Source organism: Cebidichthys violaceus, unplaced genomic scaffold, assembly GCF_023349555.1.
Source record: "Cebidichthys violaceus isolate CVI_PGR_0920_01 unplaced genomic scaffold, fCebVio1.0.p SCAF_90, whole genome shotgun sequence".
NCBI lineage: Eukaryota > Metazoa > Chordata > Actinopteri > Perciformes > Stichaeidae > Cebidichthys > Cebidichthys violaceus.
In genome coordinates, this window is record NW_027176976.1 from 568,823 (window position 1) to 590,643 (window position 21,821).

At 43.7% G+C, this 21,821-nt stretch overlaps 1 protein-coding gene across 2 annotated transcripts in view; it reads left to right on the forward strand.

Annotated features, from left to right (window-relative positions):
* elfn2a (extracellular leucine-rich repeat and fibronectin type III domain containing 2a) overlaps positions 1 to 21,821 on the forward strand; it is a 180,653-nt gene that overhangs the window by 47,887 nt on the left and 110,945 nt on the right. For both annotated transcript variants that reach the window (XM_068704342.1, XM_068704341.1), the window contains one exon: positions 13,455 to 13,742. The gene's annotated coding sequence lies outside the window, so the exon portion shown is untranslated. The remainder of the gene's footprint in view (positions 1 to 13,454; positions 13,743 to 21,821) is intronic.

The window sequence follows — 21,821 nt, forward strand, 5'->3', positions numbered from 1 at the left end:
CTGTTTATCAAAGAGGACACTGATTCACGAGCTCAACATCCATATTGTTGTGTGACTGAAGCAACAGAGTCGTCAGGAATCCACCGCGAAAAAAGATCCTTGAAACAGCACGACACAAAAGACAAATGTACAATTAATGCATCGTACATAACAGTTCTTTACTGTGATCCCACGGGTCTGAAGTCGTGAAATCGACTGAGCAGCTGTAATGACTGCAGCGTTACACCGCCGACTCTCAGCACAACGTTGACACAAAAAGAACAACAAGCATGAATTTAATTTGCTGCCGCATGACCGAGACGAGTCCAAATTAATCCAGGAACGAAGTATAATTAACTCCCGAGCATAATTAAGCGGTAGGGTAAATGCGGTAAGTCTTGTGTGAATCTGTTAACTTGTGAAGAAGGAAACAGAAACAGCTGCAGGTACGGAGCTGTCTGTCACGAGATGCCCAGAGGCCGTTCCCTCCAAACACATGTCGGTGAATCCACGGTGAAGTCCTATCTGTCCGTCCCGTGGCCGTCCTGAGAGGACGAGTGGATTAAGGCCATCCACGGTAGCGCGGCTCCAATTTCACCGCCTCCACAAAACTCTTCTGTCGATCCCCAAAAGCCCTTCTCAATCCAGTTTACTGACTCTGGTGTCCGGGGTGATATTAAAGTTTGTTATCTGTGCATAATGTATCGAGAAAATGTATTTATTAAAAAAAGCTTGAAGGGGAAATTGAATCTTTCCGCCGTCGTATGCCTAGAGATGTTAAATTAAACTTCTCTCCATCGCCTACTAGAGCTGTATGAACTCTGTATAACGGCTACAGCTGCAGGAGGACTTTAGAAACCCGATAAACCGGGCCCTTGGTTTTTTACAACGCGTTCCGCAGAAGTGTCAGTCTTCCCAGAGCGTTGAGCGCCACCGGTTGGGGTCAACAGCTCTCGAGATAATTGGAGGTTCATTTTAAGACCCCACAACAAAAAAAAAACCCACACGGGGTCTGGTTGTTACCAATAAACCCCCAACGAGGCACAGCGCCTCCTGATTATGGGGTAGAAATGGTGTGGCAAATAACAGCTGCTACCCCCCCCCATAATCACGGCAAACGGCTTCCTTCGGGGCGTAATGGCTTTTACATAATGGTTATTGACACAAGTGCACTAAATGAAACATTTACTAGTGGAACAATGATTAAACAAAGGCAAACTGGGTAATCAGAATCAGCTGTATGGGCCGGGTATGAGTACACACACCAGGGACTTGACTCAATATGACAATACAGCGAGGAACGAAGTATATCTATATCTGTGTACTGTATGTATATATGTATGTATAGGAAAAGCAATATGCAATGCCTATACATACGACCCTTTACATTGTAAACAACATTACAGTAGTGCAATGATGCAGAGTGCAAATATGCTGGAATGAATTTTGGATGATTATGTCTTAATAGCTGCCTGGTTACCACATGAGTTGCCACAGCAACCAGTGCTCATAACATGGGAATTGACGGCGAATGCTGGAATGAATCTTTCGGGCAGCATTGCAAAGCCGAAGTAGCGGGAAGCGTCTTTTCATTTCCAGATATCACCCTGCAGTAAACAGCGAAATTAAAGAGATCATAACTGAAGCTTTTATCGACTGATCTGCTGGTGTGTGTGTGTGTGTGTGTGTGTGTGTGTGTGAGGAGTTTATCTCGCAGTGAATTTGAAGAAGCCATGAAGAAGCATGCACCCCCCCCCCCCCCCCCCCCCCCTGAACTCCTGTGCTCTGCCGCTTTGCTGTCACAGTTCCCTCGTGTTGAGCGATGATGGCCGGAACCATCGGATCACATCTTCCGTATGTCACCAGTTAGGGAAAAAAAAAAAAAAAAAACCCGACTCCGCCGGTCCACCGATTTGGATAACGGGCGCGGGGCCCGTTACGAGCGGCGAAGCGTATCATTGGGTGGGCCAACCCCATTAAGCGCAGGTCATCCAGATGAGCGATTAGACCGACGGAGGGGCGCTGTGGCCAATCAGCAAACAATCAAGCTCCTTTGAAGGAGCATTATGCAAATCACAACCGCGTGGAAACGATGCCCCGGGGTGATTGTTTGTGTGTGTGTGTGTGCATTTATGGTCCATGCAGATGTACGCACAACAGCAGAAGGAAACGATCGGTGGATTATTGTGCCCCACACAATCGGCTCTGCCGGCAGGGAGAAGGGGGGGCTGGTGGATGATTTAGACTTCAAAATATGCTATGTGCTTATTAGCATTCTGCCGGAGAGTTCAATGAGAAAATTATGCACTCTTCTATCTGTGCGATAAATTTGAAGCTGGAGCCAGCAGCCGCTGAGCTTATCTTATTACAAAAGACTGGAAACAGCCTCACAAAAACAAACTACCAGCACTTTTGAAGCTAGTTCAAGTGTCACTCTTTCCCGCCGTTAATTATTAAAAAAAACAGTGATTTAGCCTTTTTACACTAACAGTTTTTTTTTAGATATAACGTGTAAATTAGTGGTTGATGGATTTTTGTCACCGTTGCAGCAGAGCTATGCTAGTTCTTTCCCCCGTTTCCACTCTTTGTGCTAAGCTAAGCTAACCAGCTGCTTACCTGCCGCCTTATACTCTATTGATGGACAGGTGTAGTCTGTAATAATGTCATTTGTTGAAATTTAAATAATGTCAAATATTTTACTGAAAAACTACGTTTGCTTTGTACTGTAGCTGTAAAGGTTCTTTACTTATACAGATATCAGGTCACTCTGGAGGAGGGCAGCAGCTAAAATCCTAAAATATGAAGGACAAACTGGTCTTCTTACAACTCAGATGTAAAGAAGAAACTAAGACAGTTCCCCGTACCACAGAACACCATTCTTCATTTTGCTTCGAGGGAAAGAAAACTAAAACGATGCTTTCAATGGACTTTGTTTGGAATAGGAAACCAAGCTACTTGGTTACGTTTAGTTTGACTTCAAATTACTACGAAATTGAGACAAAGCAAGTTTCCTTCTGACCCACAGAGAAGGTTCTGTGCTCTCCTCCTACGTTCGGTCAACTGACGCCCGTCTTTACTTTGTCGCGACACCGTTTAAATCTTTAACAGAAGATTCTCAAACAGCTTGAAACCCTCTGATCGTCCCGCTGGGCATTAACACCAGCGGTACGCACCTGTGGGTAGAAGAACACATCCGACAGTGGCCCACTCGGAGAAGTGTTTTGCACTTTGTTTGTGTTTATCTCTTTAGGTAATGTGCTCTCTTCAGCGCTGATTGAAAGAATCTCCTTTCTCAAAACCAGCTCGGTACAGAGAGCAGATTGGAGGTGGCCACCAGTTACACTGAAACCAGAATATGTAAAGTGAAGAGCGCTTTGCTTGAGGACCAACGAGTAGAAGATGGGTTCAAGCTGAAGCAGTCATATTTTCTGAACACAAACGGTATCATTGTCAGCTGCTTTAGTTGAGTGCCTTCCACGCCCGTGATAGCGTGTTTGTCTATACAAAACATTTTCTTAAACTCAAAAGATCCATTCAGAGCTTTTATTCAAGTCAAGGACGGACTGTAATGGCCTTGCCTTTATTTAGTCTGCATTCATTCATGGAAGGTTGGGTGACCATAAATGCTCTTTTTCTGCAAAATTGTCAGAAATCATCACATTCACTTTTACATACTTGTATTCAAAATGTTTCAGAAATAAAGAAATGTGTTTTTTTTAAATTTGTTCTCCGGGACAGTGCAAATTGGTCAACATCACTAATAAATAAGCCAGAAGTCTGTTTTTCACAAACTGTTCCTTGGCAGATGTTAGATATGCCACATTAACATTCACTGTAGCAGAGCTGCTGTCTATAGATGAAATCTATAACTAATACATGAAATCCATAACTAATACATGAAATCTATAACTACTACATGAAATCTATAACTACTACATGAAATCTATAACTACTACATGAAATCTATAACTAATACATGAAATCCCATAATAATATAGATTTGGCTCTCTATCTGAAAACTTGTGAACAATTTTAAACAACTTGAAATTTTAAAAAAACAATTCAAACTCAAACCTAAAAAAGAAAACTTGAAACCAAGACTTAAAACAAACACTTAAAAAAAAAATTGCACATGTATTAAGTTTCACCACTAATTTGAATCCATCCTCAGCGTTGGAGTGTAGTAAGGACCCGAGCCCTGTTATTAAAGGACGACCCGCTCCTCCCCCCCCGATCCACAGACGTCCCAAAATCAACGTGTTTTGGGTTCAGAGGGGACGGGACTATAAATGTCTTCTGGTTCCGTCCTCCAGTCATGCGTCCCTGCACGCGTCCCGCCTACCCCGCACGGCGAGGGCTGCCACATGCTTTTTTTGACTCTGTTTATGTTGTTGTTGTTGTTGTTGTTGTTTGGTGCGCTGCGGTATTCACATTGTGATCGCCCACCACATCCGCCCCCCCCCCCCCCCCCCCCCCGCTGACACCTTGGCCTGTCGTGGGGGGTTTCCATGCCAACTCCCGCCCCAGGCAGCAGCCCTAATTGGCTAGCAACCATGTAACGGTGATTCATGAGGAACGAGAAAACAACATGCGAGACTAATGACGAACCGGAGAAAGAGTCATGTATCCGTGTGTTTTCCTCGATTAGCGAAGACGCGACACAAAATGCGGTGTTTACATTTAAAATGGCCTAATGGTCGTTTGAAGGAATCCATTTGTACCCCGTTTACTTCATTCGTCATTAATCCGTGTTGTGTGCCTTCAGTCTATATGTTAGATGTGTGTGTGTGTGTGTGTGTGGGTGTGTGTGTGTGTGTGTGTGTGTGTGTGTGTGAGAAGAGGACTTTCCGGCAAACATGCACAAAGGTCACCTTGACGCCATCAACTCTCCGCTTGCTAATTAAATGCATTTATGAGAGCGATCAAAACTAAGTCAATTTTAGGGAGAATTGTAGAGTCCGCTGTCCACCGTGTTTGATCAGTCCTCATCAGCTTAATGCAGAGTACATACTCATTATGCCCGCTTGGTACACCTCTAAGGTAATTTGTTTGTGTGTGTGTGTGTGTGTGTGTGTGTGTGTGTGTGTGTACGCGGTACCTGTGTATGCAGTTTCCTTGAAGACTTTGAAGGTTGTATCATACTTTCTTGCCACAAAGAGAGTCGTGTTCCCCTGGTCACTTCTGAGCTAGCCTGAATAAACTTAGCCAAGAACTCCACGACTTCATTAACACATCGTGTCTGGTAGCTCTACGTCGACAAGAATGGAAATGCGACAATTTCAGATTTTTAATGGGGGAGTTGCATGTTGAAGCTATGAAGCCTTTTTCCCCAAAGTGTTGAACTTTTCCTTTAATGTGTTATCAGGGATCCTGAGCTCTGATTGGTTTAGAGCTGCTGCAGCTGCAGCTAATAAAACCAAACGATGACTTAATGCTGGACAGTCCTGTTCACATGCTCAGAATCCACAGGCTACTAACCAATCGCTAGTTTGAAGTCATTTAATGTATTGACCATAAAGCAACAACTTTAGTTCAACAACTGCTATTGTCACGTTAGCATGGTATGGCTAGCTAGCTTTGACGAGAGACGGCAGACACTGAATGAGCTGAAACAAGGTAACGTTTACACAAAATGTTGTTTTGAGGTGTTTTGAACAAGATCTGGTAGTTTGGTTTTGTCTCTTCGTCACTGCTTCGCGTTCCAGATATGATAACTTGCCGACTTCGAGGCTTCGTCCACAAACCAATGGGCGACGTCACGACGACTACCGTCCACTTCTAATAGTCTATGTTGAAAACACAAGATTCTTGATTGGACCAGAGACCAGACATGTTAACAATGTATAGAGAGAGAATGATGCAGCGTATGAAGAGAAAGACAATGTTTCCTGTTCTGGTGCGGCACTTTTTGAATTTGAGTCTTTGACTTACCGATAACGGAGCAAAAAAAAAAGAGACGGGAAGAGAATTTAAAGAGCGACATGAAACGGAGCGACAGTAGGAGTGAACCGAACATGCTGGTCGCCTCCTTGGTTGTGCGCTATTTCATGAGTTCGGACCTTATTCCTTCAAGAAAGTGGACGGAGAAGTAGGAGTGACAGAGAGGCCTGCCTCTCGTCATCTGTCCCGTCTTTGCTTCTGCTCTGTATTGTTAATCCCTGTCTTGCTCATCAGCCCTTTTCTCTCTCTCTTGTTGGCTTCTAAAATGCTTTTACGTTACCAAACAGGCTCAGAATAAAATCCCCTTTCTTCTTCCTCCCTGCCTCCCTCCCACTTTTACATCTTCCTCCACACTAGGGGAGCGTCGGCTGCATTAACTGCGTCTTTCTCGTCCCGTTGAGTCATCTGTTTTGACGTGCTCCGTGTGCACCGTCCTCAGCCGTCTCTCCTTCCTCAGAGGCACAAATCTCCCTCTCCAGTGTTTTCCGTCAGTCCCTCCATCACCATCACGCGCCCCGGCTGTCGGCGGCCGATCCTATGATTATGAGGCAGAACTAAGTAGGCATCGGTGGTTGATGGCGTCGGGAAGAAATTGTTTTTTTCGTGGAAGGGGTAGAGCAGAGGACAAGTGGAAACCGCTGGACCGATGCGAGGCGATTTGACTCATTTAGATGCGTTGCGATTAATTCTCTCACGAGGTCATACGTTAAGCCTGCGGAGTAGTTTAATGAATGTATGTTTGTGTACTTTAGATCTTCTAATGCCACCGAGGGAGCAGTTATAGAAAGATTGTTTAGCAGCCATTGCCGTGTCGGTGTTTAATCCACACGCCCTGTGTATGATAATTATTCCCACGTTTCCCAAATGCAATCAGCATTGGCTTCATAATCCACAGGTACGCTCCAGTGGAACAACCTCGGGGCCGTTAGGACGATAAAAGGCTGGTGATGCACCATTAAAGCATAATTTGCCACGTCTAAAGAACTCAGATGAAGGACAGTTATCACACACAGGGCTCCAATAATCACTCGAAGAAAACAGAACTGCTCCAATCTCAAGACGACTGCAACCGTGTTCATCTTTCTTCCACTCGAAGAATTAGGATTTTTAAAAAATAAATGAATAAAGTTAATAGAGCTGATGGAGCAATTCACCAACATCACGTTTTAAGTGAGGCCCAGGTCAGAAAGCTTCCTAATGAGATGCCTTCTCAAGTACATAGCAGAGTAATTCAGCTTTAATTTAATACTCAGCAATTGATTCATAAAGACAGTATAGTTTTCTGGTTGTGCATTGCTGTGTATGAAAATATATATATATATATATATATATATATATATATATATATATATATATATATATATAAATGAACCAATACATCTTTCGTACAGACTTTTCTCGAGGTTTGATTTGTGTTGGGTCTGCAGCGGTCCGTGCTACTTTCAGGAATTAGCCACAGCCTCGCACTACTTTTTTTTTTTTTACCAATACCAATGGAGCGCATCATAACCTTTAATAGTGTTACAAACTCTCTGGAGCACTGAGCTTTCAGCTCTGCTCTCACTGCTGAGGTCGTTCAGCACTACAGACCCGAACACTCTTACTGTCGCACAGTAGAGGCCCAAACACCATTTCCCCCCATAGACCAACAACTATGTCTGTAAAACATGTTGATGGGACGTCTCAAAATGCAAACACGGTCAATACATTTTTGATCCATGGAGGTTTTACATTTGTAAAACCTTCCTCGATCTGAGAAAAGTGATTTAAAAGTGACGTCAACACTATTTTCAGGCTGATCTCATCCAGCGTTCGTAGCGATACCAACGGAAAAATAATGAGCCGTAATTTGTAGATATCGCACAAAAGTAGTTTGTGTGTTATTCACGTAATCACGAACGAGGAAGTATAAAGACCCCTAAAGCAACCTTTCAGCCAGGAGACCGCTGACCGTTCTGATCATGAGAAGCGTCACGTGACGTGGACACTTCAGGTACTGCACCTCCGTTGTTATTTTAACCCAAACGACGATCAGTCCCCAAACCTAACCAAGTGTTTCATGATCCTAAATCCAGCCAAGTGTTTTGTTGCTTAAAGTGAGTTTCCCGTGAAGACGTATGCATGTAACAAGAATGGACCAGTGTTGCTCGACTTTCGTAGGAAAATGAGAAGTAACTTTTCATAAGAACGATTGTATGGATACGTTGCTATGTTAAATTTATGGGCCAGCAGGAGAAACTCATATTCAGTAAACCTGGAGGCTTGAAACTTTAGGTCGATCGGACTGGATAGATGCCAACTTGTCCGCTCTCCAGCTCTTATTATACATCCACGTAGTTGCACGTACTTACTGCCCTGACAGCTGCTTTCGCCTTCACAAAGCAACGTTCGATTCCTCCAGAGGCTGTTTGCCCTCAGGCTCTGTGATAACCTCATCCATATGTTTAGCATCACTGTCCTTCTGCATTGTCCTTAAATTAATGGCCTGCGTTTGAAAAATTCAACATCTTTCAGCCAGCACGGGTGTGACATCAAAGCTTGAAATCAGAATATTAAAATGTTTTCCATTTAAAATGCCACAGACTCCACAGAGTGTTTGCCCCTTTTCCCTTCATCCAGCAGACTAATTGTCTTACTGATATTAGTCATTTGTTCAACATCTCAGGAGCTGCTGGAAGGACAGCTGGTGGTTTGGAGGGGAAAGCGTTCCTAACGGTGGCTGTCGATCCGACGGCCGGACGCCGCGTTGCGTCTGCAGCTGACGTGTTGCTTCTGGTGTGAACTGAGGGATTGGGTGTTGCATGGTATAGGGTTTCAGCTAATATTTATTCAGACGGGTCTGACTAAGTACGCTTACTCATTCGCTCATGATAAGTGGCCTCTTCCACTGAAGCCACTGGCGAGGTTAAGCGTCTTTCCACGGCTTTTTTTCCCCCACATAATGTTTGTTTAAGTGAGCGTGTTTGTTTGAGTCATCGACGTCGGGTGTTGGAAGAAAGATGAGGGCAGTGTTGGAAAACGGCCGAGTTTGAGTGGTGCACCGGGGGCTGTGGTGGCAGTAACCCTGGGGGGTCAGGCTGTGCGGCAGTTGTCCGAATGTCGTCCACACACCCACTCAAGAGAAAGACACTGCATGGAACCAGCAGTGGGGGGGGGGGGGGGGGGGGGGAGTAAGGACTTTGTCAGAGAGAGGCGGGACGGAGAGGACGGGGTGAGATGAAGAAGAAATGGTCATTAGGAGGAAATAAAAGTCGTGGGACTACGGAGGAGATGAGAGAAGCGACGGAGGAAAGAGAAAAAAGGCGCTCGACTCGGGCGTAGATGAAAGAGTGGGAGAGAGATAGTTCGGGGGGGGGGCAGCGGGGAGGAGAAGGAAGCGGTCAGGATGTGCTTTAAAGAGATATATAATTTGGCAAAAGAGACAAAGTAAAAAGAAGGGAGAGAAAGAGGCTGTATGGTTACAGACTAATGGGAAACATACCACCCCCTCCTCCCTTTGTGGATCTACGTTTGATCCTCCTTCACCTTTGGAGTCTCCCCCTCCTCCTCCTCCTCCTCCTCCTAGCATCCCTTATCTGTTAATGCTGCGTCTACGCGTGAGCTCGTGCTGGATGCGTGTTCACGAAGATGAACGCGTTCGTCTTCCTCCTCCGTCTACCTCCTCCACTCACAAATCTCCACCCTACCAGCTGTTTCGGCTCTCTCGGTCCTCCTTCTCCCCCTTCCTCTCCTCCTCCTCCAGCATCCTTCCTTCTCATCGCCCCTCTAGGCTTGATTTTGTTCTCCGTTTATACCACGACTCTTTGGCCAATCACCTTCCGGTAACGTTAAGGCGCTCACTGAGTGAGCTGCTGAGATCTTTTGATGAGGCAGCAACACCGGTAGTCCGATCATCCGGGTTATAAAACAAACCTTCACTCTAGCCAAATTTATTTGGGAAATGAGGGTTAATAGTTAGATTATTACCCCCAGGATTCATTCCAAACATCCACTAATGTGCACAGACCCGGTGTGCGGTTAAACTTTGACCTACCGTAGTTGTACGCACACAAAGTTTTACTGTTCACTGAGGGATTAATAGCAGGATTTGCAGAGAATAATTGTTCCCCAAACCTCATCAGTATGCACAGCAGAAGATAACTTTAGAACAAGGTCTCCCATTAGTCTGTTTTCAGTTCACATGCCTGTTCACAAATCTCTTCTCCTCTATTATCTTCCAGACCCATCGCACAGAGTCAGGGGGGGGTGAGCATGAAAACAGCAAATGGAACATTAAAAGTAAAAACTTAGAAAAACGTCACAAACAAAAGTACAGATTCTCTGCAACATCCGAGAAGTGGCCAAACACGGACGTATGGGTGTGAGCAGGGACAATGCACAAAGAGCATGACCTCATATAAAACAAGCAAGGATGTATTGATGGCTTAATAAAATGGCTGTTTTCTGCCGGTAATCGCTGGGCTGCTGTCTGCTGAAAGTTGGCTTTGTCCAGACTGGCTACCTCACATTCTGATGACCTGCTTTTATGTCACAGGACGTGTTGAGGTGACGACGTTCAGGCTAATTACTGCAGAAATGGCCAGGAAGAAGATTTAAACCAAACAAACAACCATCAGTGTTACAGAGTTCTAGTCGTGTGGATGTTCTGGCCAGAGGTGATTTATTGTACAGTCTTATAGCAGAGGGCAGGAATGTTCTCCTGTACCTGTCCTTGTGACAGCGGAGCACTTTCTCCAACAGCTCCGCTGCAGTAGGTGGTGGACAGGCTGGTCGTAAAGATATTATTAAGAATATAAAAAACTATTACAACATGTCATATTGTATTAATTATTCAATTCTCAGTTTCCCCTTTTTGACACTGAGCACATTTCGTAGTAGAGTCCCATTCCCAAAGCGAGCATAGTTCACAGATTAATGCACACGGCAAAATATTTCTACACACAATGTCAAAACTACTTTGTTTAATTCGGTGACACATCAGCTTCACCAAGTCCATGAGGGTTCAACTCACAGGATGCTGCTTCATTACCACTTTCCAGAAGTTTGGATGTGACCATACGAAGACACGGAACAACCAACTGGAAGACAGATCCACTCTTCGCTTTGATTTGATTTGTAAATTGTTAAATACCACTTGCATTCTCTCATTAAAGACACATTTTTTTCCAACATTTGGTTCTCGGGTGGCACTAACAAGAACTTCAGTTCCCCTTGTGGTTCCATCTTCATTTCAGTCCGTCTATCGGGTCGCCCTCACTTCTAGATTCTCTTCATTCATCCCCAGACTTTCTTCCTCGTCCTCGTCCTTCACCAAGACCAGCCCTCCCTTCCTTCCTTCCATCCTTCCTTCCTTCTATATCTCGCCGTTTCTCGTCCGCTCTCTCTCTTGTCCGTTGATGGATTATGGCCTCAGGCTTACTGTTGGGCACTGCAGAGAATCAAAACATAATTTTCACCCATTTTACTTTGGCCTGAATCTACACAGTCTCTGTGTCTTTGGTCTCTGCTGCAGTTTAGAGAAAGCTAGCCCGGTTCCCCCACCCTACACCCTCTGTCTCCCTCTCTACTCTCATTTCTTAATGGCTTCTTTTAATCTCACTTCCTGTAGAGACTCATAGGCTTTGGTGAAGCTTTGTTGGTCTTTTTTTTTTAAGAACATTTATTCTGTTATCAGTTAAACCAAGGACATGGAGTCCTTTGTTCCCCTTCATTACGCACACACATTCGTTTTTATTCTTTTGCAATACAATCTATGGTTTTGTGTCCTTTTTTATTTATTTATTTGCTCAGCACAAAATAAAATGCATACATATGATAACACTATGACATATGACGTATATTGATACTACCACACGCTTTGTCGCGTAACGTCGTCCTGAAAAAGAAGTTGTGTCGAGCATCAAAATATAAACCTACAATTCGTGTCAAGAGATCAATAGATTGCATTTCGTGTCTGTTTCACGAACTGCAAACACATTCTGGAGACTACCATCTTCGTGAGGTAACCTCCGGTCTCTGACATTTAACTTCATTATTCCCTCCATCTGCCCAGATGATCCCGCTTCTGATGCCTTCCTTTCTTCTTTCTCTTTTCCCTCTTCGACACAGGCGCTCCCTTTCTCTCGCCTAACCTTTACTTAAAGACAAGATTTACACCAAGATGGAGAAAAATAGACATTCTGCTTTGTTTGCCTTTGATACCACTTAATATCTCTCAAATGCTGCAGTGGCCCCGCCTCTTTCATACCAAACGAGTTGGCGCTGACCCGTGTCAATGTGCTCTGATATTTGAGTGGGCAAAGTGCACTTCTTCTGTCTTTGCCCAGCAGATGTATGTCAGTGTTTGGTGTGTATTCTTGTAAAGTGAGCCGGTTGGTTATCCCATTCTATTGGCTCCCTACGTGATTAGACATGAGACACATGTTCCCCAGGTCTATGAGCTAAGGGTTGGGGGCACATTATACATGAGATGGACTGATTATAGCTATCAATTTTGCATCTAAAGAGACGAGAGATGAGACTAAATTGGACCAAGTGCAGTCCAGTCTGGACCAGTTGCTGCTATTAAGGGACTCTCATTCGCCGGACATCAAATACCAACGTCTGATACCGTTACAGCAACTGCTCAGGGAGCTATGAAAGGCAGAATAAAGAGCGACAAAGTCCGTGTTGGGAGGAGGACAAGGTGGATGAATGGGTCAAACAAACAGAAGATTTTCAGCCAGGACACCGCTGTGTGTCCCACGTGAAACCGAAAGTCACCGTTTACTCATTTACACCGACTACTTGGCTCACATTGGCTATACTGTATGACTTGGACCCTTTGGCATCATTGTAGGGTAGCCACCCTACAATGATGCCAAAGGCTCCTGACCAGGCGGCAAACCTCTAGTTCTGCCGAGTCAAGCCGACGCAAAAGTGTCTTAAAACTTCCATCGCCGAACTCCAGGCTTAAAAAACGGCACCAATGGGAGACGTCACGATGACTAAGTCCACTTCTAAGTCTACGTTCCTGACCAAGAGCATCTATTCAACAAGATGGGAATGAGAACTATAAAAACAACACGTGTCTGTATTCAAGTAACAAAGCTTTTCAGCAACCAAAATAGTTGAGTTATAACTAACTGCACCTGTTTGTTAGTGTGTTGTCCATTAATTCAGATGTTCATATTTTCATATGACTGTTAAAAGTGTCGGTCTCAACCATCTTAAATCTTTGTCTGCTTAAGACGGGGATCAGTTCACTGCTCAAACACAGATATGGTACCTGCATACATAATCAGACACAATCTGGTTTTAATCTGATGGGAAAATTGCTCATTAATATTGCGAAGCATTTGACCAAACAGGATTTTTCAATCAGCATAAGGGCACTTGGAAGTTGCACCTAATCAAAGCTGTCTGGTTAATTTACAGCTTGCATTGATTTGATCTTTATCTCTCTCTCCTACCTGCATGTTTCTCTGACTCAAGTGTAATTCAATGTTGTATTAAAGCCTCCTTCTCTCTCTCTCCTTCCTCCTTCTCTCCTTTAGCTCTACATCTGAGATTTCTCGCTTTTGGCCTGTGGGGTAAGAACCACTCGCTGGGACAACATCTGTTTGCCTGCTCGAGTGCGCCGTGTGCACCACCAACAAGATAGCAGAAGACTCAATATTTAAAAAGGAGACATTGTCGATTCATCTAAAGAACTACTCTTACTCAAATTGAGGACCATCCAGACGCTGGAGGCTCAGCCGACGCTCCATCCAGCCTGTCCTCCCAACGGGCAGGACGCCCCTCCCTTCCTCTCTCTGGAGTTCAGCTCACCTATTAAAGTAGAGGTGAGTTCATTCACACTCGTCTCTCCAAGAGGAAAAACCCTTGACATTGTAGTGTCGATCAGCTGTCAATTGGACCCCTATTTAATTCTACTGAGGCATGAGGTTTCTAATAAGTCCAGTGCTTTGACAGGTCTTAGCCGAGGGCGGCTTACCCACTGAAGCTCTTTTCAGCAAAAGCTCTTGACAGTGCCCAGTGGCACTGCAGTGTGAAAATCAGTGGCATGTGAAGGATTTTTTATTTTTTTTTTATGACCGATTCTAGCCAAAACTCGCCTGGCCCGGGCAAAAGCGGGGTCTCTGTTGCCATAGCAGCAGGTGCTGATCTATATGCATGACTTGAATGAGATTCTGGGACGGTGTGCTGGACTGTGGTGATGGAGGAGAGAAAAAAAAAAGCAGTGGAAGAGTTCTTTCGACTCGATATGTTTCCTGGATCTGTCATTTTTGGTGGAAACGGATCGGTGGCTTTGGCTCAGTGTCAAGGTTGAGTTGAAGTTTTGTGCTGCCATGATGCATGATGATGACATTTGCTGACATTTAGAGGGAAACTACAGCAATCCCTGATTCATATTTCTGCAGAAACCCATACACTGTAGTTACTTTGGCTTTGGTTGAGCGTCCTCTTCGATTATGTCCCACTTTTGGTATCATACTGAAAGCTCCACAACTGAAAGTGTTCTTGAACTCCTTTAATGCACATGTGGAGGAACTGGGCTGTTGTTTATCTGTTGTTGTTTTTTGAACGCTCATAAATATATCTGTCTTTAAGTTGCAGTATCCTCAGATGAAATCATAACGGACAAAGTATTGCCAGGGTATTTCTAAGTATCAAGTCTGTACAAGATAATACCAACAGTTGAACTTAATCATTTTGGCTCAACTTGGTCAATTGACCCTTCGCTAAGCCCCGCCCCCCGCTGCTACTCCGAGCCTACTGTCCGAGCCACCATGGCGCCCACACTGTCAATAACTGCACTCCAAAAAACAAAAAGTGATTTCAAAGAGAAGCAGACAGAAAGGGTCAACAATATGTTGCGTCGATGTCAAACTGATTCAGCAGAGAAAACAGAGCTAAACAAATAAAGATAGAAGCTAAAGCTACAGATCACGGTGTCAAAGTGAACCACCGCATCGCCTGGAGATCCAGACAGGAGACAATGAAATTAAGGAACAACACTGTTCCTGTAAAGCCGGGTAGGTCTTTATTCACTGTTACAATCATTTAAAAGCAAAAGCAGCATATGCATTGATTCAGTATACCTCCAGCAGCTAGCGTAGCATTATAGCGCTGTGCTACTGTACTCTGCTAATGTTAGCTCCACAAGTTTAACCACGACTAAGTCCAAATCCCAAAAAAACACTTTTTAACCACTGGTCTATTCTACCAACTGTTAAAAAGGGTATATACATTTGTTGAAGTGTTAAATAAAACGTGTGAGAGCTTTAGTTATTTAATTTTGATAGTTCTAGACTTGCGTCAAATCTTCTTGTATGGATTGAAAATAACTGCAGTGTACAATCAGGATTATGAAAGGTGGGAACATGTTTGAATGATATCGCTAGAAAAGCTGCATGTGGCTTTCTCTCTTTGTTTTGGACTTTCTTTCTCGGATACCTTATCTGCTAAAAGCTTCCAGTCTGTTCTGAATTTACTTATTGGCTGTCTCTTAATGAACACCTCCATAATTTAACCGTTTGTATAAATACTCCTGCAGGTATCCGACACCACCTTAGAAGCACATTTGCTTTTTTTTTTTGGATGACACAAAGACTCAACATGTTCAACAACAAACTGGCAACAGATTTCTCTTAGATTAGTCTTATCATGAGTAGGTGTTAATGGATCAAGATGGCTTGCAAACTGTGTAGCTCTGAGATACAGTTCAAGTTTCCTCAAAGCCCTGAAATGCTTATCACTTCCTGTTGAGGATCACGGCAGCAGCCAGAAGAAGTGTGATAAGAACCTAAACCTGACCAAACATACAGCTAAGCTCATCCGGCACACGGTATTGAAGCCGCTTAATTATTTGGAATGATACATTTTCTTCCATACCAACATGGCCAGTTTAAACTCTCTCTGGTAATCACTTGATACTGATCATCTGTTTCATTTGTTTTTTCAAGGTTTATGCGATAAGCAATCTGCAGTATGGCAGATTTTTTTTATAAATCTCGAGTTTAGTCATTTTTTTTTCATTTTCTATTGATGCAGAAAATTAGTTCATTCATGTGTGGTTCATGGTCGGAAGTTTAAAAACGTAGCTACACAATGGTTTTAATTTGGGAGTGATGGCTGATGTACTCTAAAGGGCTGAACAACAGGCACCTTTATGTGGGACTTGAAAGTTGTGTCCTCCACATAGCAGAATGGGTACCAGCTATAATGGACTTTCAAGTGTTTTTACTCATAAGGAAAGTGTTTCTGGGTAACATTGTTATAGCACATCCTGAGGGTTTCAGAAGCGAAGCGTTTTGCCTGCAGACATTTTTCCTGGGTATTAGTGCTTCCACAAGTAGGATACAAGGTTAAATGGTTTCTTTTTTGTCCGTTTTAATTACGTGTATTGTTGTCATTGTGCTGTAGCCTCAGTATCATTAAAAACCCAGTTATGAATGAAGTGGATGAAAGAATGGTGGCTCTAGTTATGTACGATCAGGGGTGCAAAGGGTGTTCATTTTTCACTCCACTTCCTGTTCCGGCTCGATCTGCCCGGTGCAACACCCCGAGACACCGTCCCAAAACAGACTGGGCCTTTACTTTTAGCAGAGCTAGAGCCGAGAGACCGTTCTAAAATGATCTCAGTCCGTCTTGTGGAATCACAAACATTGTGTCTTCGATAACTCCGGCACAGTTGGAACGCGGCACAGATGCTCTTCGTGGGATCCTGGAGTTACAATGACATTATCATCATCTTTAAAGACTTGGTGGTAACTGAAGCACATTTACAGTACGAGGGGTGGCATGGCCCATTTCCTTACTGTTGGTTTGGTGTGTGTTGGTAGACTGTGGAGTTCACAGGCTGTTTTTATCCCACCATTGTATTCTCTGTGGTAAATGTGCCCTCTGCAGAATTTGAAATCACAGCCCCTTTCAGCTAGCGACTGGTAATTAAGCCAGCGGTAGCGCTTTACTCGCTCCCTAGGAAACATATGAATGTTTTATGCTTTTGAACTCCTGCATAATTTGCTTTGTGCAGTTTACTCTACATGCAATTTCTATTGTATTATTACCTTTACTGCACCTCTTTTTGTTCCTTTTGGCAACAGTCTTTATACAGCTAAACTACATTTAGAAGTCAATCTGTTTTGAGTTGCTCTGCGTTATGTAGCCCAGTCGCCAGGGAATTTCTGCAGGCGTGCTATGCATCTTCTTCACCTTTTAAAGGAATGCTTCTTTCTTCTGTTGTCTTGTATTTAGTAAATCCAAGGCTTCTTCTTATCCAGATGTAGGACCGAAGACAAAGCCCTCACCCCCATCTTCAAATTGAGGATTGTGTGGTTCTAATTGTCAGGGTTGAAGACAGCCATTTGATTGATGACTATTGTAAGCCGCTTTTAAGTGGAGGTAGAGGGTAGTAAAGGGTCTTTCATATCATCCGCCATTGCTTGGATGAACTGGGCAGTGTTAATAATGGGACTCAAAGCCATCTCTCAACATCTCTCCATAGGCTTTCTACGCATTTGACATGCATTGGCATGACGTCATCTTCCTTTGGGAGTCAGAGCTTCCTGTTCTAAGAACAATTTCTGACAAGTTCTTGACTTTGGTCAGAACAACTGTCAATATTCTGAAGACATTTCAGGAGATCGAGGGAGCATAAGAGCTGGATTTGGCCCTCTCTCTGCCGTTGCTTGTATCATCCTGGATAACAGTGCCCTGCATGAAGAAGCTACCCAGCGAACACTGCTGCCAATCCTCCTGAGGGGGGATGTGTAGATTGTGAGCACATTCACTCAGCTGCTGGATGTATTTTTGGTGACTCGCTGTATAATGAACATAGGCTGTCGAGGAAGGCCTGGAAGTCTTTTGTTCCAGCTGTCACATTCTAAAGCAGTGCCACAGTACAATGCCTGGGAAGTCAACCTGGAGCAACTTCACAACACCTGACTTCACTCCCAGCATTACACCGGCCCCAACTCTGCTAAATCCAATGAAGACTTCCTGCAGCAACTCAGTGGCGAAGCCATTCTTAAACAAGTAACCTGCGAGCTATTCCCTGATATGCACAGCCCAAAGCAATGGGCTCCATGTCGTCATCAGCACTAGAATTCAGAAACAACGCTGGTTGACTCGTGAGCCAATACCTTGAATGACTCCTGATGACTGGCATTTGTGATCAGAAGTACATCGTCCTTTGCCGTCTGAGTGGTGCATTATGTGCTGTGGAGTTCCTGTGCTTATGGGTTCTTTTGAGCAGTGATAAAAGGTGGACAAAGTTACCAAATGGGGCTGTCTTTCTTTTAGTGCGCTGAATAGCAATACATACCAGACCCAGATCCTTCACATCCGGGCATGGGGTACAGATTAGCTTTCCATTGTGAGCATACAGCTATCATTGTTGCGCCTGATCTGTTCATGTTCTTCTTTTTTCCATATAAAGGGTTAAGCAGTAGGCCAGCTGGTCTTTCCTTTTTGTTCTGCAACGAAGGTATAAAAAACAATCACAAACATGCCGGTAATGGGTCAGCTGGAATTTTTGGTTGAATCATTTATCATCCATCCTTTCCCGATGACGACGATCCCAGCCTTAGGACCGTTGTTGCATGTCACTGCCTCCTCTCGCCCCAATTTCTGCTCTGTCATCCGTCAAATAAGGGTAAAAAAATAAAACTAGGAAAATAATAAATAAACGAGAGTTAAGGATGAATACACCAAACACACTTTTCCAAACTGTGTTTTCAATAAAAATCTTTTTTTTTTTAAAAGTGATTATGCCAGAGTTACAGAAGTTGCAGCTTGTTTGACCTGCCATCTGAATACATCTGAACGTCCTGAACTTATTTTGTCTGTTTTTTACTTTTACATTTTTGCACAAAAAAAACGACTGCCTGCCGAAACCCATCGTACGAGGTATCAGTCAGACAGCTGCAGCAGAGGGTGACATTAGCAGTAGGTTAAGTTAGCCTTAAAAAAAACAGTTTTGGAAACTTTTAACCAGCGCGGATTAAAAACCTGCAGGTCTCTGCTGCAGCAAGTTATAAGAAAACTAACGTCAACTGCTGCTTATTGTTATGGATTTCTTTTTTAGTCCTATTTCTATCACCGATGAACATTGACGCTACTTCCATTCAGGTAACTCACGTTTTGTAGTCCAGTAGATGAAGTGGATGAATGAATAGAAGGGCAACATGTTTGTGTAAATGTGTGTGTGTGTGTGTGTGCTAAACTACGCTACAACAACAATAATATATGATTTTTTTTGCTGCTGCAACCCAAAGCAACCTTCTGCTTTACTTTGTGACACCCTGTTTAGGTGGAAAAACATGTGCTGAAATGTGATTTTCTAAAAATAGTGTTAAAGTCTGGGATTTTAAAGCGACATCATTCATTTAGTTTGAGTCTTGTTTGAGTTCACATACACCAGGGAGGCATTTGGATAAAGCACCAGAGGCATCAGGGTGTTTTAATTTATCATATGAATATTCTTACAACATGTGTCCTTATAATGTTGGTCATTATCCTGATGAAGGCCAAGATTTACTGTCTCATTAACTTGGATTAGACTACTTTGTGTCACAGACATCTGCCGCAGGCAATAAATTCTTTGAGATGTGGAGAAACAAAAAAAAAAAGAACACCAGATCAGTCGTCGTCAGATATGGCTTATTGAGTCGCTCAGCTCACACAGGAGGGACCTGCAGGGCCGATGAGTGCAATCGGCTTCATCTTTTTAGTATTCAGCGTGTTAGCGTGATCCTGACATGACTTGATTAAATGGTTTATCCTCCCGGAGGCAGAGGTTAGTTTACTCGGTGTTCACCTTGAGCAGCACTCAACGCAACACCATTTATCTGTGTGTGCATGTGTGTGTGTGTGTGTGAGAGCAACTCTGGATGCATGTTGACTGTAGGCCAACTGGCAGGTTTTGGTGGTGAAGGATGTGTGTGTGTCATGGGGAGTGCATGGGTGGCTTTGTGAGTGTGAATGTGTGTGTGTGTGTGTGTGTGTGTGTGTTTTGTGTCAATTTTTAGAACCTACATTTTTTTGTAATCGCAGCCTAGATGAAGTATATTTTTTTCAATAATATTGCATGATGTAATTGCATGTAACCACGTTTATTCTGATTTGTAGGTTTACCTCAACGGCCATGATTATTTTCACAATATCTGTATCACAGAGACATTTTTTTGCGGTAAACAAACATTCATTTTTTGACAGTTCCACTGCAGTATAGGAGGTCCCCTCTTTGATAGGAAAACAACACTTGAGGATGCAACTCCCCTCTTGGCAATTTCTGTAAAAAAAACTGCACATTTGCAGTAATATTGTGTGAAAAGTGCTTTTTCTCAAATTAACCAAAAACTGAGGTCCTCACATGGTTGTAGTGGCATGCTAGTCCACTGTTGGTTTTATAGGACTGTATGTGTGTATGTGTGTGTATGGAGTCAACATTAGCTCTCGAAGCCTTGCTGTTCACTTCACATCTTCCTGATCACCATGGTGATAGCTCAGGCTTACTTCCCCGCTGTATTTGGGGAGAAATAACAGGAGTTTGCTGATAAGGACTGACAGTGTTTGTGCATGTGTGTGTGTGTGTGTTTGAGTGTCTGTGTGCATGTGTGTGTGTGTGTGTGTGTGTGTGTTTGTCCACACGCAGGCTTCTGAGCATTCATACAGGCAAACATGGAGCATTTCACTCCTTTACACTTTCTTAATCAGCCGCTTTCTCACCAATTTTGTAGCTTTTCTTTTTCTCTACTTTTCCATTTGTCATTCAGTCTCATTTTGAGTAAAACATCTGAACTCCAAGTATAGATTTATGATTAATTAACTGTCTGTCTCAAGTTGAATGATACTGTAGCTTTAAGAGCCCTTGATTGATATAACGTTGCCGAAGGAGACTCTGAGTAATATATCTTTAAGTTGAATGGAAGTCTTAGAGACCCTTGGGTAATGCATCTTCAGTTCACTGATAGATTAACGGATCAGCTGATTTGACTAACAAATCGATCAAAGCAGTGAGGGATTGAATCCACTTAATTGGAATACGCTTTAGCACAACTTTGGGACACAGGCTGGACGTAATCACGCTACTTGCTCAATCTGCCTTTGAATCTCTTTGTTGGTTCATTGCTCTGTGTGTGTGTGTGTGTGTGTGTGTGTGTGTGTGTGTGTGTGTGTGTGTGTGCATATTGGTTAGACTCCTGCATTCAATATCAGCTGCTTCTAATGTTGTCGATAGATCATTTTAAGCGTATCTACTGTTGTAATTGTTGCAAGTCACTCTGAACAAAAGCAGTGGTTAAATGTGTAAACCGAAAATTTTGTTTTGTGCGCTTGCTTCGTAAAAAAGGTGTCTGGGGTTCAGGATTCGTCCAGGCATGCTCAACAATAATCCCCCCATGAGGTCACACTAATCTGTTTCATCACCTCTTCATCCCTCAATCCATCCAATCCACCCCACTGTTCCTCTCCATTCTGCCGGTCTGGAGTGCCAGGTTCTACCGTGGCTTTTTGAACACAGGGAGAGGCTGTGGAAGGCTGCCAAACACTCCCCCACGCATCCTCCTCGCACACACACATTTGTGGGCACACGCTTGCTCGGCTAGCTCACTCTTGCTGCCCCTTCACCGGGGATGTTACCTTCTCTTCCGGATCCTTGTGGTGATGCCCTGGGCCAACCGGGGTGGGGGAGCTGCAGTTCAGCCACCATGCAATCGATCCACACATCCTGGATACCCTCGTGGAGCGCCTGTTGATATGGAGGTAAAGGGAGCGAGGGAGAGCCGTGTGCATTAGCCATGCTAATCTAATTAGTGCGGCCATGATTGAATCCTGTAGGATTCTGCCGCCGCTGCCAGGAGAGACGGAGGAGATTGTATATTATTAAAGGGTTTGCTCTGTCGCCGGGGATTTAG